Source organism: Hevea brasiliensis, chromosome 6 (genome assembly GCF_030052815.1).
Source record: "Hevea brasiliensis isolate MT/VB/25A 57/8 chromosome 6, ASM3005281v1, whole genome shotgun sequence".
Classification (NCBI taxonomy): domain Eukaryota; kingdom Viridiplantae; phylum Streptophyta; class Magnoliopsida; order Malpighiales; family Euphorbiaceae; genus Hevea; species Hevea brasiliensis.
The window spans coordinates 38903546-38921017 of record NC_079498.1 but is presented as its reverse complement, the minus strand read 5'-3'; the positions used below and the strand labels follow the sequence as shown (position 1 = coordinate 38921017).

At 38.4% G+C, this 17472-nt stretch overlaps 1 pseudogene; it reads left to right on the top strand.

Moving 5' to 3' along the window:
* The first annotated feature begins 532 nt into the window (after window positions 1–532).
* LOC131180977 (mitogen-activated protein kinase kinase kinase 20-like) lies at window positions 533–16352 on the top strand (annotated as a pseudogene).
* The last annotated feature ends 1120 nt before the right edge of the window (window positions 16353–17472 follow it).

Here is a 17472-nt window from a genome sequence, read left to right as displayed (position 1 = left end):
GACGGTCAACAAATTTTGCATCAGTTTCATTGTTCTCTCTTGTCGGCGTAGTGATATCTCTGATAACAATACGCTAAAGCTTGCGACCTATTAAAAAACTTTTCATTCCTTGAACCCAAAGATTATAGTTGGAACCAGTTAGAACTGTTGCAATAGGTTTTGAAATATCAGATTTCTCCATTGATAACAAGATGAGGAGGAAAAAAAAATGGTATAATAACAGGAATGAAAGAATGAACTAGAACAGGTTGTAGAGAGAGAAGAGAAACCCCATAAACTAGAAATAAAAGCTTTACGGCTCTGATACCATGTTAGAAGAAAGAATACAAGTAATGAAGGAAAGGATTGTGTATTTGTCTGTGATTTATTTACAGAGATATTACATTTATTTATACATGAGAATATGAGCTAATTTAGACAAGAAAAATAATTGTTGTAATTATGCTATACAAATCTCCTATAATCATGCTAATGCTCTAATTATGCTACACAAATCTCCTATAATCATGATAATTGCTATAATTATGCTAACATGAAGAAACCCAAATCAAGAAGAGCATTGTATCCACCACTTATGGCTGTTAAATCAGCGGAGGTCTCTTCCTCAAGTTCGCTTCAGAAGGAGAAAGAGGTTTTCAACCATCTTCGTAACTGTCCCTACGTTCTTGAGTGTTATGGTGAAGAAACCACTATGAGTAAGGATGAAAAGATGCTTTACAATCTGTTGTTGGAGTACACTTCTAGAGGAACCCTTGCTGATCTTATAAAGAGATCGGATGGTTGTGGGTGGCCTGAATTGAATGTGAAGAGACTCACAAGGTCTATTCTTAAGGGTATTGATTATATCCACAGTCATGATTATGCTCATTGTGACTTGAAGCCAGATAATGTGCTGCTCGTGCCTAGTGGTGATGGTGACTTTGTGCCCAAGATTGGGGATTTTGGATTGGCCAAGAAAGTTCAGAAGACCAAGAAGAGGAAGTTTGATTGTTCTATTACTAGGACTGCTTTCCATATGGCACTAGAGACTCTCGTTCATAATATTAAGGAATTTCCCTCGGATATTTGGGCTCCTGGATGTATGGTTTTCGAGATGTTTACTGGAAAATCACTTTGAGGTTCGAACTGTGACACCCCTTACCCGTGTACAGTATATTCGAGTAAGCTATGTCACATGGTGTATCCGGAACACTCTATTTTATCTTAATTAATTTTTATAATAGTTTTGAATATAACTTGTGGAATATAATTTAGTTAAGCCATTTATTAAAATTATAATTTATTTGAGGTTCCGAAAATTAAAAAAAAAAAATCCGGCAGAGTACCGGCTATAAATGGAGAAAACAGTTCTTCGGAACCTATGAAAAAAACTTCCAATAATCACATTCAATCTTCACAAACTCCAATATCAAAATCTCAATATTTTTCAATTTCATTTCTCAATCATTCAGCTCATGTGATAGTCATGTACAAGTCACAGATAAATATTCACTTTTCCATTCACAAACACAATTTTCATTATTTACATGAACATCAAAATATATTACATAAGTTCAATTACATATGAGAAAATAAAAGTTTGTTACAAAATACCAAAATGAAACCTAGTGTCCTACCAATGCACTGTAGGTGGTGAGGTGACACGGACACTATGCAGAGCTGCAGGATGGTCTCACCCAGTCTTCGGTCTACTGGGCTCTCGATCAGTATCTCCAGAACCTACGCGTGGCAAAAGCAACGCGCTAAGCAATAATGCTTAGTGGTGCAAATAATAAAATAGAAAGAAATAACAGAAATAAATATGCATTGAATGTATCGATATTTTACTTGTTTTGTACTTGTTATAATCATTTATTTCGTTAACTTTATCCACTTTCATTCTTTTGGTTGCCCAAGTAACCTATACTGGATGACTGGACTGGATAAACGGGTAAACTGGCACTGGGTATCTAGTGCCTCGAGCCGTCACACCATCGGTCACATGTGCATCTCCAGGCAAATGTAATGCCTAATAAGTGTAATGACAATAGGCACAAGGCCAAATATCAACACAAGGTCGAATGGCTAAAAGCCATGAAATCACGTAATGGCATAATGCCATGTGCGATCGCTAATCGAACCCTATTGGCATGCCAAACTATCCAAACCAATCTTGTTAGGTATACTAGGGCATTTGATACTTTTGAATTCTTCAATTTTTGAATTTCAAGTTTTGGTGTCACTATTCACTTCATTGGTCAACAAAAATGTTGACTTTTGCATAGAAAATAGGTACATTGGTTTTAACACTCCCAATGTACCACATTTTGCATTCAAAACTTGTTGGAATTAATCACCAATACCATTTCTAAGCTTAAAACTAAGGGAGCAGAATTTTCAATTTTTCTACCCTAAATTTACTGTTCCATTAGTGACTGTTACAGTGGGAATTTGAGAAAATGATAAACATGAAAGTTGTTACTTATTTTGTCTAGTTGAATTTCCTTTTTTGAATCACTCCATTTAGAGTTTTGTAGCTCAAGTTATGGTCCAAAAACCACAACTGGCCGGATTGAAAAATTGCAGAACTGACCATATCTACAGTGCAGTAAACAGTGACTACAACTGGCTTGTTGGATAGGTTCTGGTCATAAGTTGGGGTAGGTTTCTTCATGAAAGTTGTTTGTCTATATCTTAACTTGTTGCTGTAAAAATTTCAGGTCAATTGGGCCATTCTACAATGAGTTATGGCCAAATGAACAATTACTGTTCATTTGGTCATTCTGCAGAATCTGGTTGCAGGACATCCGGATTGGGGCCAGTTTTTGGTCCACTTGCTTTGGTCTTTTGGGCATGGTTTCTTCAGCAAAATTGTGCCATTATGTGTCTAGTTTCATGTCCAATTGGCCAAACACCAATTGAACCTACACAGCCAAAATTATGGCTGTCCAAACAGGCTGGACTCACAGCCACCCTGCTGGTTACACTAGGCAGCATACCAAACCAGTTTGCAATGCCATAATTCACTTCAAGTTATGGTCAACTTCCCTCAAATGGTCACTAATTGACCATTAAAATGTTCATTCACCATTTCATAAGCAAAGTCCAAGTTTCTCTCCCAAAACCCTAGCTCAAATTCAAGGTTCACACAAGTTACCTTAGTTAAACTAACTAATTCATTATCCTTATATATATATATACTTTAAACATGATCTCTAGTTCACTCCAAGTCCATCAAAAACACTCAATCTTATTCCTTCCTTAGGGCTGCCGAATTCTATGGTGGACATACACATAGATTTTATTCATTTAATTTACAAATTCTTACTCATTTTAGGTCTCTAACATGGAAAGAGAGAGATATGTGTATAAATAGGCACTAACCTTGAATAGGGCAGAATTTTCTCAAGCTTAAACTTCACTTTCTTTCCTTTTCTAGGCTGCCAAATACTTTAGCAAGGTTGGGTGACCAATTTTAGTGAATGACTTTATAGATTTTGGGGTGAGAAATCAAAGGTTTTAAAGTATAAGAGAATAAGATCTATGGAGGAAAAGGGAGGGGATTTTCGGCTGGCTGAAGAAGAAGAAGAAGACCATAATTTTTTTGGTCCATTTTGACTCTTTTAAGTGATTTAAGAAGGCTTGTTAAATTTTGATTGGTTGGGAGTAAGTAAATGACATCATGTGATGTCATTATCCCTAATTTCCCTTATTTTTCTTTTCTTTTCTTTTCTACTAACTTTAAATTAATTTTTCATTAACATTAATTCATATTTTATGTCATAATAATTATTTACTCAACTGGACAAGTCGGCCAAAAATCGCCTCTGACGGCGAAATGACCAAAATGCCCTCCGTTTGGCTTAACGGGTCAAAATTGTCTGTACTGATTGAAAAATTTTTCTAAATATTTTCTGGCATTCTAATGCCATAGGAACCTCAATGACCCTTCTCTGGAGTCTCAAAAATTATTTTATGAATTTTTCTCCGGGTCTAGGGCTCCTAGTTGCGAGAACCGCAACTTCTCACTAGGTTACCCATCGCTAGGGCACCGGCTCATTTAACTTGGTTGTATTTTATTTCTAAAATTTTTTCTAAATTTTTCTTATTAATATTTGAGTTAATTATGGTTCCTGACTTTAGTTTAAATATTTTTCCGGACGTTCTAGCTGTCCGGACCGACACCGGTCACCGGAACAGTAGAATGTACGGAGTTGCTACCAGGAGGGTGTTACAACTCTTCCCCTCTAATTTAAATTTCGTCCTCGAAATTTACCTGATGCAAACAGTTGAGGGAACTGTTGCCTCATAGTTTCTTCACTTTCCCTAGTTGCCTCCTCGGTGTTGTGGTGCCTCCAAAGCACTTTCACCAGTGGAATCTGCTTATTCCTCAATTCTTTTACTTCCCGAGCCAGGATCCGTAGAGGTTCTTCTTCATATGTCAAATCCGGTTGTATTTCAATTTCTTCCCTGGAGATGACATGTGAAGGATCTGAGCGGTATCTTCTTAACATAGATACATGGAACACATTGTGGATCTTGTCTAGCTTTGGTGGTAAAGCTAGCCTGTAGGCCACTGGACCCACACGTTCAATGACTTCATATGGACCAATGAACCTAGGGCTTAACTTACCTTTTCTTCCAAATCTCAATACCTTCTTCCACGGTGACACCTTGAGGAACACTTTGTCGCCAACCACATATTCTATTTGTTTTCTCTTCAAGTCGGCATAAGATTTCTGTCTGTCTGAGGCAACCTTCAGATTGGCTTTGATTAGTTTTACTTTCTCCTCAGTCTGTTTCACTGTGTCCAGCCCTACCAGCTTGTCTTCGCCCAATTCACCCAAAGACACCGAGTTCTACATTTCCTCCCATACAAGGCTTCATACGGGGCCATTTGGATACTAGCTTAGTAGCTATTGTTGTATGCAAATTACGCAAATGGGAGGTATCTATCCTAACTTCCTCAAATTCAATGACACAACTCCTCAGCATATCCTCAAGGACCTGACATATATTTCATGTTATTATTATCATTTTAATTCAATATTCGTATCAATTTCATTGGTTTCAATTGTTTACCTAGATTACTCTTTCTGATTGCCCATCCGTCTGAGGATGGAAAGCTGTGCTGAAGTGGAGTTGTGTACCCAAGGACTCATGCAACTTCTTCCAGAATCTCGATGTAAACCTTGGGTCTCGATCGGATATGATGGAAAGTGGAATTCCATGCGATCTAACTATCTCACCGATATACAATCGCTAACTTCTCCGGTGAGTAGTTAGTCCTAATCGGCAGAAGTGTGTCGACCGTCAATCTATCCACTATCACCCATCTCGCATCATGTTTCTTCCGGGTGAGAGGTAGACCACTTACAAAATCCATGGTGACCGATCCCATTTCCATTCGGTATGCGTATAGGCTATAGCAAACTGATGGAACTTGATGTTCGCCTTGACTTGCCGACATGTCAAGCATTTAGTCACATAGTCACTATGTCTTTCTTCATACTGTGCCACCAATATCAAGCTTGGATCGTGATACATTTTTGTACTTCCTGGGTGCATAGCATAAACACTGGCATGCGCCTCTTTCAGAATACTGGCTTTTAATTCCCCATTATTTGGTACACATATTCTTCCTTGGTAGTACAGACACCCATCTGCTTTCACCTCATAGTCAGTTGCTTTTCCCTCTGAGAATTTACTCATAATAGCCATTAACTTTTCATCTGCCTTTTGTCCATCTAAAATCTGCTGTAGCAGGTTTGGCCTCACTTGCAACTCAGCCAAAATAGCTCCATTTCGAACCAAAGATAGACGGGCATTCAATGATCTCAAAGTTATCATGGATTTTCTGCTCAAAGCATCAGCAACTACATTTGCCTTCCCAGGATGGTAGTCAATTACACAATCATAGTCCTTCAGGAACTCAATTCATCGTCTCTGTCTAAGGTTGAGCTCCTTCTGGGTTGGCAAGTATTTCAGGCTTTTGTGGTCTGTGTAAATGTAGCACTTTTCACCATATAAGTAATGCCTCCATATCTTCAGTGCGAAGATAATTGCTGCAAGCTCTAGATCATGGGTAGGGTAATTCTGTTCATGTGGCCTTAGCTGCCTGGAAGCATAAGCGACCACCTTCCCCTCTTGCATCAATACACACCCTAACCCATTATGAGAGGCATCACTGTAGACAACAAAGTCCTTTCACGACATCGTGTTAGCACGGTGCCTCTGTCAACATAGCCTTCAACTTCTCAAAACTGGTCTGACACTTGTCATTCCAGTCAAATCTGACATTCTTGTGTAACAACTTGGTCATTGGAGCAACTATTAAGGAAAATCCCTTCACAAATCTTCTGTAATACCCAGCTAGCCCCAAGAAGCTTCTGACCTCAGTTGTATTCCTGGGAGGCTTCCATTCCATCATTGCTTCTATTTTCTTGGGATCCACCCTAATCCCATCAGCTGACACTATTTGTCCAAGGAATGCAATCTCATTCAACCAAAAGTCACACTTGGACAACTTAGCATACAGCTTCTTTTCTCTCAGGGTTTGCAGAACAATCCTCAAATGCTCATCATGTTCTTTCCTGGTCTTGGAATACACCAAAATATCATCAATAAAGACCACTACGAACCGATCTAGGTATGGATGGAAGATACGGTTCATAAGGTCCATGAATGCTGCTGGTGCATTTGTTAGGCCAAAGGGCATCACTAGGAACTCATAATGCCCATATCGGGTCCTGAATGCAGTCTTTGGAACATCTGCATCCTTCACCCTCAACTGATGATACCCTGATCTGAGATCAATCTTAGAAAATACTCCTGCTCCCTTCAACTGATCAAACAGATCATCAATTCTAGGCAACGGATATTTGTTCTTCACAATCACTTTATTCAACTGCCGGTAATCAATGCAAAGCCTCAAAGTCCCATCATTCTTCTTTACAAATAGCACTGGAGCTCTCTATGGTGACACACTGGGGCGTATGAACCCCTTATCAAGCAACTCTTGCAACTGAGTTTTTAACTCCCTCAATTCAGTGGGTGCCATCCTATAAGGAGCAATGGAAATGGGTGTTGTACCCGGCAGTGTCTCAATAGCAAATTCAACTTCCCTTTCTGGTGGCAAACCAGGCAACTCTTCAGGGAACACGTCTGGGAAGTCCTTTACTGTGGATATGTCACACAGATCTGGCTTAGCCTGCCTAGTATCCACCACATGTGCTAGGTAGGCTTCACAGCCTTTTCTCATCATTATTCTTGCAACTGTGGCTGAGATAACATTGGACAGGAAATCTGTCCTTTCACCCACAACCGTGATCTCATTACCCTCAGAAGTTTTCAGAGAAATTCTCTTCAATTTGCAATCAACTATTGCCTGATGACGTGACAACCAGTCCATTCCCAAAATCACGTCAAACTCATAAAAAGGCAACTCAATTAAGTCTGCCAAGAATTCATACCCCTGAATCTTTAACGGGCAACCCTTGTGCACTTTGTTCACCACTACACTGTGGCCCAATGGATTAGTGACCAGAATGTCTTGGTCACTCTCCCCTACTAGTATCCCCCTTTCTACGGGTAGGTTGATGCAGATGTATGAATGAGTGGATCCTGGATCCACCAATGCATGCACAGATGTATTGTAGAGGGAGAACGTACCCCTGATGATGTCCGGGGCATCTTGCTCCTCCTGGGCTCGAATGGCATAGGCTCTGGCAGGTGGTCTGTTATCTGGCCTCTCTGCTGGCTCAGATGCAGGCCTTTGAGATGGTCCCACTGCCTCAGATTTGCCAGATTTCCTACCCCTTTGTGATGCAGGAGTAGGTCTGTCTACTTGTGTTGGAGCAGCTGTAGTAGTTCTGCGTGGACAGTTCTTCAGCTGATGCTCTATTGACCCACACCTTAAGCAGGCACCAGTCACTCTCCAACACTCCCTCTTGTGCCACTTCAGGCAGTGTGGACATGCAGAAGATGCTGGGGCTGGTCCCCTGAACCCCATCCCTAGAGAGCTGCCCACTGATGGTGTGGACTGACCTCTCCTAGGGGTAAACTGTGGCCTGGGCCCCTGAGACTGACCTTGACCTTGTGGTTGACCTGAACTCTGTGCAGGTGGACCCTTGAACTTCTTTCCAAATATAGGAGATGAACTAAACTGACCTGGGCCCCTCTTCTGCTGTTTCTCTCTTCTGGTCTGCTCACTTATTCTAACCTTTTCAACTTTTATTGCAGCTTCCACTAACTTGGTGAAGTCGGTGATTCCCAAGGCAGTGATCATGATCTTTATATTGTCATTTAATTCTTCTTCAAATCTCTTACACCTCTCGACCTCATTAGGGACTATCTCCCTTCCATAGCGGCTCAATCTGACAAATTCCTTCTCATACTCGGCCACTAACAGTTGTCTCTGCCTCAGATTAATGAACTCTCTTCTTCTCTCTTCTAGGTATACACTACCCACATATTTCTTCTTGAATTCTGAGAGAAAGAAGTCCCAAGTTACTATTTCTGGTTGTACTTCACTGGACACAGTATCCCACCATTCATATGCATCATCTTGTAGCAGAGATACAGCAGCTTCTAGATTTTGCTCTGGGGTGCAGTGGAGTTGTTTTAAAACTCTGCCTGTTCTGTTCAACCAATTTTCGGCTGCAACAGAATCATCTTCTCTCCTGCCAAAGAAGTCCACTGCTCCAAACTTTCTCAATTTTTCCAGGTGTGATTTTGGTTGTGGAGGTGGTGGTGGTGGTGGCATTACCCCAGCCATTTGTTTGAAGAATTCGGCCATTTGTTGAAACACGGCCTGTGGAGGCTGAGCAGGCTCTGCTTGAGCTGGCGGAGCAGGTTCTCCCATGCCCCCAGTCTCAGCTGCTGCAGGTGGAGCATGACTTTCCACTTCCTCCTCAATTGCCCTCTGAGATGTAGGGTCCATATCCTATTCAAAATAACAAAGACAAACAGATCTGCATTAGTGTCACCTCGACTCTTTCAAATGCAATGTATGGTATGGACTCAATCTAGGTCCAGAAATGCCTAAACCGTGCTCTGATACCACTAAATGTGACACCCCTTACCCGTGTACAGTATATTCGAGTAAGCTATGTCACACGGTGTATCCGGAACACTCTATTTTATCTTAATTAATTTTTATAATAGTTTTGAATATAACTTGTGGAATATAATTTAGTTAAGCCATTTATTAAAATTATAATTTATTTGAGGTTCCGAAAATTTAAAAAAAAAAAATCTGGCAGAGTACCGGCTGTAAATAGAGAAAACAGTTCTTCGGAACCTGTGAAAAACACTTCCAAAAATCACATTCAATCTTCTCAGGCTCCATTATCAAAATCTCAATATTTTTCAATTTCATTTCTCAATCATTCAGCTCATGTGATAGTCATGTACAAGTCACAGATAAATATTCACTTTTCCATTCACAAACACAATTTTCATTATTTACATGAACTGTAACACCCCTAAGTTCAGTAGTGCGTTCTGCTGTCCCGGTGACCAATGCTGTCCGGACAGCTAGGATGCCTAGAACCACACTTTAATATGAGTGAGGAGACATAAAATAATGAAATACAAGAAAAGAAAATACAAGAAAAAAAAAGGAAAAATCATAGCAAAGAAATGTAACCAAGTTAAGCGAGCCGGAAACCCTAGCGATGGGTGACCGCACCGAGAAGTCACGGCATGGACCGTTGACTAGCCCTGGACTGCGGGGAACCCTGGAAAATATTTTTAGGACTTAAATAGACCCTTATTGAAGTATAAATATCATTAGAAAATCAAAGAAAAATTAAATAATTAGTACAAAGAAAAGTGAGAAATCGAAAAACGGACAAAACCAGGTGTTACTGAAAAATCGGGAATGCAAACCGAACAGGGGCATTATGGTCATTTGACATCCCGAATTGTCTTTTGACCTAAATGTCCATTAAAAATAAATAACATTACACTTAGAAAATAAAATGAAAAATTAGTTTAGTGGTACCTAATGTAAATAGCCAAAAGTGGAGTGAAAATTGTGTAATTAGCACTTAAATCTTATTAAATCATTTTTCTTAAGTAAGTGGGGCACTATGGGATTAAAATATATGCTAAGTGGGCAGATTTCTTCCATCAAACTTCATCTTCTCCAAGGTTCCTCAACATTGCCGAATTGAAGAAGTGAAGAAATCACCATGGCCATTTTCATTCAAGCTTGATCCACCCCTCCATTCCACCTCCAATCACTTAGATTTCTTCATCAAAAATTGTCTACACATCATAAGGAAGAACTTGATACCAAAATCAAGAAGTTTAATCAAGGTTTAGCAAGTTACAAATAAAGGTAAGTTTGCATTTTTGAGAAATCCTTTGTTAAAGTTTTTATGCATGTTATGGGTATTGGTTTGGTGAAGGAAAATTTTGAGTTTGAAGGGTTATTGTTGTTGCCATTTTGGACAGCCATGGGTCACGTTTTTGATGAGGTATTTGTGTATATAATTGATGAGAAATAATGTTAATCATGGTGATTTAGTAACCTAGTGATTTAATGCATGTATATATGGTGAATGATGCACTTTGATGGGAATTGGCATATGGTACGGCAATGTGATGTTGATGAATGAATTGTGGCAGCTTGTGGACACTTGAATAATGGTGTATATTGAAGGGAGTGTGGGCAGCATATTGACCTAGAAGGATTGATGATATGTATGTCAATTTACATTGTAAAGTGTATGTAAAGTTTGTAATGTTTAGGTGTGTTTGTAATGGTACTTAGAAATTGTAATTGTGAATGATATTTGATGTGTTGAGGGTGATTGGAATCTGCCCAAAATAATGCTAATGTTATGTAGAAAATGTTGTTGGTAATGTGCCAAAACAGTTTGGTAGGGTATGGAAGTAAACCTTGCAAAGGTAAGTGTGTGTTTGAAGTTGGGATGTGAATTGCATATTGAGGGCAGTGTATATTTTAGCCTATAACCTTGAATGTGTAACCTCAATTGGTATGAGACCAATTTGAGGTGAAACTAGGCACAAAATGTGCCAACTTTCATTGAGAAACCATGCCAAAATTCTGCTTGCAAGGTGACCTAAAAATGACCAATTCGGATTAGGTGCAATTAGGACCTGAAAAATGACCAATTGGGCAGCAGTGAGTGTTTAGGCCATAACTCACTCAAACCAGGTCCAATTGACCTGAAATTTTGACCAAGAATAGTTAAGACCCATACCTACAAGTCTTATGAAGCCACCAAAGCCCAGAAATGACCATAAGCAAGTCAAACAACTTGCACAAGTTCGGGTCCAAAAACTGGCCGAACCAGAATTGACCAATTTGACCTAAAATTGACCTAAAATGGTACCACTTGACCAGCAATAGTGTAATGACCATAACTTGGTCTACTTAACTCGGATTGACCTGAAATTTTGCACCGCGTGCAATAAGACCTAGATCTACAAATTTGTAGTTTCGACCGAGACCCGAAAATCGAGGGAACTAGATCGTCCGGTTAGGTCAAACCAGTGTCCCGGAATCCAGCAATTTGCATTAAAATGCACTAAGCAAGGAAATGACTTTGGTAACACGTACCAACCCTAAAACCCTATCGAATGTGACATATTAACGACACTAAAACCTAATTTACCTAAAACGCAACGAGGGTCGGTATATTAGGTGATTAAGTGAATAATTGAGTTCAGTGCATTATTTACCAAACACCATCGATAGAGACAGTTTAAATTAGTAATCAAACACTTCAAATTGTGTTTCTCGATTACCAAAGACTCAGAAAAGGGAAGGAAACACGAGTCGGATCGGGGGAGTACCATCGAGGTTTGTGCACAACAACTGTTTCTTTTGAATTATTTTCAATGGAAATAAATATTGACTATTTGCATATCATTGTTTTAAATTGTGGAAATGTGTTTGGTGGACACTTATTGATTGAAAAACATTGTGAATGGTTTGAAACTGTGAAAAATTGTTTGAATGGTATTTGATGGATACTTATTGATTGAAAAGCATGTAAATGGTTTTGTGGAAATTGAAGTGAATTACGAATTGTGTTGCCATTTTGTGAATGAAATTATAACTTTGGAAATTTATTGGATTCTTACGGATCATTTGAATAAAATGTTTGGAATTGTTTTGACTCACAATTGGCATGACATCGATAATATGTTCCTCCTCCATTAATGGGGTGAGTGTGATTATTCCTCCCTCTTTGACTTATTAGTCCGGGTGAGTATGATTATGTTCCTCCTCTTTGACTTCCCACCGAGGTGAGTATGGATGAGTTCTCATTATATAGCTAGCTTCCTCCTCATTGATTTCGATTATTGGGGTGAGCATGTCTTGTCGTGGTGTACAACACGGCATATATGGAAAAATTGTGTCATGGCCTAAATTGTGTTATAGATTGGCAACACTGTATTCTTGATTATTTGATCGAATTGTGTTATTATGTATTGTGAGATTGTGAAATTGATTTAAACTCTTATTGACATATATTGTCTATTGAATTCAACCATGATCTGACTTATTGAAAATTATTGTGATATTAACAAATGGAGTTTAAATTCTTGTTGACATTTATTGTCTTGAATTTAACTATGGTTTTAAGTATCCACTATTGATATGATTTATGAATTGTGATTTAAATGTGGTATTTGGTAATGGGTGTGCACCATCGAGACATTGTCTCAATGATAGCTTTATTCTTGTCGCAGTAGAGAGATAGACAGGCGAGCAGTTAGGTCGCTAGTATCGCCAGTGAGAGATTTTTGGGTATAGTGAGTATACCACATGTGGCATTTTGTACTGTAATGTATATTCACTGTATGTATATTTTGTTCTTGGTTTTGAGCAGTTGTAAATTTAAGTTGTACAGTAAAGTTGTAAAATAATTATGAGTTATTTGGCTTGTAAAAATTGTGTTATATCTTTCTATCTTAGTCTTTGAAAATCACTGTGGATTTGACTTGAGAAATGTGTTGTGTTGATAAAAATGTTGGAGTTGAGATTTGAAAATATATTGAAGTGCTTTTTACAGGTTTTCTGAAGAACTGTTTTGTCCAAAATACAAATGGCACCTTGCCAAAATTTTTACAGATATTCCAAATAAATCAAATGAGTTAGTTGTTTCACTTGATTCACCAAAGTCTTTCACACTGTAAATAGTGCTCACCACTGTAAAAGAAGTAAGAAAAGTTTTTAAAATCCCTTGTAGTGTAATTAATGGATTATCAGTAGACGGAGTTGGTAATTCATTAGGTATACTACGGGATCATGTTATGCCTTACAGAGGGGTAGGGTGTGACATGAACATCAAAATATATTACATAAGTTCAATTACATATGAGAAAATAAAAGTTAGTTACAAAATACCAAAATGAAACCTAGTATCCTACCAATGCACTGTAGGTGGTGAGGTGACACGGATACTATGCAGAGCTGTAGGATGGTCTCACCCAGTCTGCGGTCTACTGGGCTCTCGATCAGTATCTCCAGAACCTATGCGTGGCAAAAGCAACGCGCTAAGCAATAATGCTTAGTGGTGCAAATAATAAAATAGAAAGAAATAACAGAAATAAATATGCATTGAATGTATCGATGTTTTACTTGTTTTGTACTTGTTATAATCATTTATTTCGTTAACTTTATCCACTTTCATTCTTTTGGTTGCCCAAGTAACCTATACTGGACGACTGGACTGGATAAACGGGTAAACTGGCACTGGGTATCTAGTACCTCGGGCCGTCACACCATCGGTCACATGTGCATCTCCCGGCAGGCAGCAGCTAATAAGTGTAATGACAATAGGCACAAGGCCAAATATCAACACAAGGTCGAATGGCTAAAAGCCATGAAATCACGAGAATGGCATAATGCCATGTGCGATCGCTAATCGAACCCTATTGGCATGCCAAACTATCCAAACCAATCTTGTTAGGTATACTAGGGCATTTGATACTTTTGAATTCTTCAATTTTTGAATTTCAAGTTTTGGTGTCACTATTCATTTCATTGGTCAACAAAAATGTTGACTTTTGCATAGAAAATAGGTACATTGGTTTTAACACTCCCAATGTACCACATTTTGCATTCAAAACTTGTTGGAATTAATCACCAATACCATTTCTAAGCTTAAAACTAAGGGAGCAGAATTTTTAGTTTTTGTACCCTAATTTTACTGTTCTATTAGTGACTGTTACAGTGGGAATTTGAGAAAATGATAACATGAAAGTTGTTACTTATTTTGTCTAGTTGAATTTCCTTTTTTGAATCACTCCATTTGGAGTTTTGTAACTCAAGTTATGGTCTAAAAACCACAACTGGCCAGATTGAAAAATTGCAGAACTGACCATATCTATAGTGCAGTGAACAGTGATTACAACTGCCTTGTTGGATAGGTTCTGGTCATAATTTGGGGTAGGTTTCTTCATGAAAGTTGTTTTTCTATATCTTAACTTATTGCTGTAAAAATTTCAGGTCAATTAGGCCATTCTACAATGAGTTATGGCCAAATGAACAATTACTGTTCATTTGGTCATTCTGCAGAATCTGGTTGCAGGACATCCAGATTTGGGCCAGTTTTTAGTCCACTTGCTTTGGTCTTTTGGGCATGGTTTCTTCAGAAAAATTGTGCCATTATGTGTCTAGTTTCATGTCCAATTGGCCAAACACCAATTGAACCTACACAGCCAAAATTATGGCTGTCCAAACAGGCTGGACTCACAGCCACCCTGCTGGTTACACTAGGCAGCATACCAAACCAGTTTGCAATGCCATAATTCACTTCAAGTTATGGTCAACTTCCCTCAAATGGTCACTAATTGACCATTAAAATGTTCATTCACCATTTCATAAGCAAAGTCCAAGTTTCTCTCCCAAAACCCTAGCTCAGATTCAAGGTTCACACAAGTTACCTTAGTTAAACTAACTAATTCATTATCCTTATATATATATATACTTTAAACATGATCTCTAGTTCACTCCAAGTCCATCAAAAACACTCAATCTTATTCCTTCCTTAGGGCTGCCGAATTCTATGGTGGACATACACATAGATTTTATTCATTTAATTTACAAATTCTTACTCATTTTAGGTCTCTAACATGGAAAGAGAGAGATATGTGTATAAATAGGCACTAACCTTAAATAGGGCAGAATTTTCTCAAGCTTAAACTTCACTTTCTTTCCTTTTCTAGGCTGCCAAACACTTTAGCAAGGTTGGGTGACCAATTTTAGTGAATGACTTTATAGATTTTGGGGTGAGAAATCAAAGGTTTTAAGGTATAAGAGAATAAGATCTATGGAGGAAAAGGGAGGGGATTTTCGGCTGCTGAAGAAGAAGAAGAAGACCAGAATTTTTTTGGTCCATTTTGACTCTTTTAAGTGATTTAAGAAGGCTTGTTAAATTTTGATTGGTTGGGAGTAAGTAAATGACATCATGTGATGTCATTATCCCTAATTTCCCTTATTTTTCTTTTCTTTTCTTTTCTACTAACTTTAAATTAATTTTTCATCAACATTAATTCATATTTTATGTCATAATAATTATTTACTCAACTGGACAAGTCGGCCAAAAATCGCCTCTGAAGGCGAAATGACCAAAATGCCCTCCATTTGGCTTAACGGGTCAAAATTGTCTGCACCGATTGAAAAATTTTTCTAAATATTTTCTTGGCATTCTAATGCCATAGGAACCTCAATGACCCTTCTCTGGAGTCCCAAAAATTATTTTATGAATTTTTCCTGGTCTAGGGTCTGAAGTTGCGAGAACCGCAACTTCTCACTAGGTTACCCATCGCTAGGGCACCGGCTCATTTAACTTGGTTGTATTTTATTTCTAAAACTTTTTCTAAATTTTTCTTATTAATATTTGAGTTAATTATGGTTCCTGACTTTAGTTTAAATATTTTTCCGGACGTTCTAGCTGTCCGGACTGACACCGGTCACCGGAACAGTAGAATGTACGGAGTTGCTACCGGGAGGCTGTTACACGAACCCTAATGAAACAACTAAAAAAGCTTGCGAGAGGATTGCTGATAGATATGAATTGCCTAAAATTCCTTCTTGGATTTCAAAGGATAGTAAGGATTTCTTGAAAGGATGTCTAGTGAAGAATCATCAGTTCAGATTCACCATTGAGATGTTATTAATTCATCCTTTTGTATCCGGAATAGATGATATAGAAAGCAGTGAATTTGGGGAGATTGTGGATTAAGGGTGCGTGAACTCATCTGTCACAGGTAATGAACATTGCGATTCGAGCTGTTCTGAATAGTGGCATTCTATATTTGAATGGGGATCTTCTTCTTGTTGTTGGTCAGCTATAGTGGAAGAGAGCAATGGTGGGGTGTTTTGAAGTTTTCCTAAATCCACAGAATCAGGAGTCCAATGAAGTTAGTACTCCAATCTCTGCTATCATTGGCAAAGGTGTTCTTTGCAATTCATTCACCAGCATATGTTTCTTCACATATGGTGGAGAAATGTCCTACTATATTCACCATTCCTACAGGTATGCATTGATATCATTTTTAACTTCAAACCAATGTTAACTCTTTCAACATTGTTATGCGGAATTCCAAGTTAAGCAGCAATTTGATCTTTAGTTAACTATATCATTTGTAGACCAGGACAACAACTTCAGCGGTACACAATTGGAATTGAAAAGATTTGGTCATGTGAAGGAATTGAATTGTAGATATGATTTTCTTGCAACCGCAAACAATATGATCCAAGTTGGTCAATGGAGCTGGGATCAGAATGCTGTCCTCTGTGCAACTCTGGAAGGAAAACAATGGCTCTGAATTGCTCTATATTGTGCTCATGACTGACCTTGTTATTTAACGTTACCCGTAATATTGTTCCCCAAGAGAATTAATTACCTAGTGAATTGGAGCCTATAATGATATTATATGATATGCAGCAAGTTGCTGAGTGACGAAGATGCTAGTTCTGCTACCTAAGAAGTTTTTATCCCTGCTCACTTGCAGGTTTCTTATTTGAGACCTAAAAAAGTGCTATCCATGGGCCAGGAAGATGCTAATTCTGCTACCTATGGGCCCGTAAGAGGTCCATCATTAGTGATATCTGATTTTATCCAAAATGTGATGGTTGGTTTCCAGAATAAATGTGGAATTGGCATCCATTTAGGAAAGCTTATGTGATCTTCTCCTGTTTATTCAAGGCTCTATTGCTTATGCCATGAAAGCTGCTAAGCCAGGGACTCGCTGCCTACACATTTTACATTCTGTGCAACCAATTCTCTAGTAAATGGTGGTTGTAATTTGATATTGTTCATTATATAAATAAAAGTCCTTTTTGGTTTATGGAATGAAAAATGGTGGCCATATGAGTTCACTGCTATGAATAAGTTTGCTTTTTTTTCTTTTTTGATAAGCTAAGTTTGCTTTAATTAGTAACACATGCATTCATTTGGGCACAAAAATGCATCATCCTGCATTATGTTCTATGCAGGGAAA